Source organism: Schistocerca gregaria, unplaced genomic scaffold, assembly GCF_023897955.1.
Source record: "Schistocerca gregaria isolate iqSchGreg1 unplaced genomic scaffold, iqSchGreg1.2 ptg000205l, whole genome shotgun sequence".
Taxonomy (NCBI): domain Eukaryota; kingdom Metazoa; phylum Arthropoda; class Insecta; order Orthoptera; family Acrididae; genus Schistocerca; species Schistocerca gregaria.
Genome location: NW_026061740.1, coordinates 2,848,131 through 2,850,943, shown reverse-complemented (window position 1 = coordinate 2,850,943; position 2,813 = coordinate 2,848,131).

Here is a 2,813-nt window from a genome sequence, read left to right as displayed (position 1 = left end):
CGACATAGCTTTGCAGACGATAAGTACAACCGTTTCAGAGAGAAGAGCGGCCAATGTGACGATCTGGCTTTAAGTCGATTCGATAACAAATGTCGAACACGGACGGATTTCCCTGGTTTTTACTACATATGAACACTTTTCACATTCTCCCTCGCAACTCGGCTGCTAGTCCTCCTTTCATGCAGAATCGTAAGGTCCTAGCTCATGTCCAAGGCACCAAAGCCAGCTAAAAAGTCAATAATCGATATCTAAAATTTCAATTGTACTACTTCTTACTAGCTATTACATCAACATAGAAGCTTCATCTGTGTTCTACTATGCTGCTTTTAGTGTCTCCGCATACTGCAGCACGCGACATAGCTTTGCAGACGATAAGTGCAACCGTTTCAGAGAAAAGAGCGCCCAATGTGACGATCAGGATTTAAGTCGATTCGATAACAAACGACGAAAACGGACGGATTTCCCAGGTTTTTACTACATATGAACACTTTTCACATTATCCCGTGCAACTCAGCTGCTAGCCCTCCTTTCATGCAGAATCTTAAGGTCCTAGCTCATGTCCAAGGCACCAAAGCCAGCTAAAAAGTCAATAATCAATACCTAAAACTGGTATTGTACTAATTCTTACTGGCTATTACATCATCTTAGAAGCTTCATCTGTGTTCTACTATGGTGCTTTTAGTGTCTCCGCAAACCGCAGCACGCGACATAGTTTTCACACGATAAGTACAACCGTTTCAGAGAGAAGAGCGGCCAATGTGACGATCTGGCTTTAAGTCGATTCCATAACAAATGGCGGAAACTGACGGATTTCTCAGGTTTTTACTACATATGAACACTTTTCACACTCTCCCGTGCAACTCGGCTGCTAGTCCTCCTTTCATGCAGAATCATAAGGTCCTAGCTCATGTCCAAGGTACCAAAGCCAGCTAAAAAGTCAATAATCGATACCTAAAACTTGAATTGTACTACTTCTTACTGGCAATTACATCAACTTAGAAGCTTCATCTGTGTTCTACTATGGTGCTTTTAGATTCTCCGCATGCCGCAGCACTCGACATAGCTTTGCAGACGATAAGTACAACCGTTTCAGAGAGAAGAGCGGCTAATGTGACGATCTGGCTTTAAGTCGATTCGATAACAATGACGATAACGAACGGATTTTTAACGTTTTTACTACATATGAACACTTTTCACATTCTCCCGTGCAACTCGGCTGCTACACCTGCTTTCATGCAGAATCTTAAGGTTCTAGCCATGTCCAAGGCACCAAAGCCAGCTAAAAAGTCAATAATCGATACCTAAAACTTGAATTATACTACTTCTTACTGGCTATTACATCAAATTGGAGGCTTCATCTGTATTCTACTATGGTGCTTTTAGTGTCTCCGCATACCGTAGCACGCGACATAGCTTTGCAGTCGATAAGTACAACCGTTTCAGAGAGAAGAGCGGCCAATGTGACGATCTGGTTTAAGTCGATTCGATAACAAATGTCGAACACGGACGGATTTCTCAGGCTTTTACTACATATGAACACTTTTCACTTTCTCCCGTGCAACTCGGCTGCTAGTCCTCCATTAATGAAGAATCTTAAGGTCCTAGCTCATGTCCAAGGCACCAAAGCCAGCTAAAAAGTCAATAATCGATACCTGAAACTTGAATTGTACTACTTCTTACTGGCTATTACTTCAACTTGGCAGCTTCATCTGTGTCCTACTATGGTGCTTTTAGTGTCTCCACATACCGCAGCACGCGACATAGCTTTGCAGACGATTAGTACAACCGTTTCAGAGAGAAGAGCGGCCAATGTGACGATCTGGTTTAAGTCGATTCGATAACAAATGACGAAAACGGACGTATTTCTCAGGTTTTTACTATATATGAACACTTTTCAAATTCTTCCGTGCAACTTGGCTGTTAGTCCTCCTTTCATGCAGAATTTTAAGGTCCTAGCTCATGTCCAAGGCACAAAAGCCAGCTAAAAAGTCAATAATCGATACCTATAACTTGAATTGTACTACTTCTTACTGGCTATTACATCAACTTAGAAGCTTCATCTGTGTTCTACTATGATGCTTTTAGTGTCTCCGCATACCGCAGCACGCGAAATAGCTTTGCAGACGATAAGTACAACCGTTTTAGAGAGTAGAGCGGCCAATGTGACGATCTGGCTTGAAGTCGATTCGATAACAAATGTCGAAAACGGACGGATTTCTCATGTTTTTACTAAATATGAACACTTTTCACATTCTCACGTGCAACGCGGCTGCTAGACCTCCTATCTTACAAAATCTTAAGTTCCTAGCTCATGCCCAAGGCACCAAAGAAGGGTAAAAAGTCAACAATCGATACCTAAAACTTGAATTGTACTACTTCTTACTGGCTATTACATCATCTTGGAAGCTTCATCTGTGTTCTACTATGGTGCTTTTAGTGTCTCCGCATGCCGCAGCACTCGACATAGCTTTGCAGACGATAAGTACAACCGTTTCAGAGAGAAGAGCGTCCAATGTGACGATCTGGCTTTAAGTCGATTCGATAACAAATGTCGAACACGGACGGATTTCCCTGGTTTTTACTACATATGAACACTTTTCACATTCTCCCTCGCAACTCGGCTGCTAGTCCTCCTTTCATTCAGAATCTTAAGGTCCTAGCTCATGTCCAAGGCACCAAAGCCAGCTAAAAAGTCAATAATCGATATCTAAAATTTCAATTGTACTACTTCTTACTAGCTATTACATCAACATAGAAGCTTCATCTGTGTTCTACTATGCTGCTTTTAGTGTCTCCGCATACTGCAGCACGCG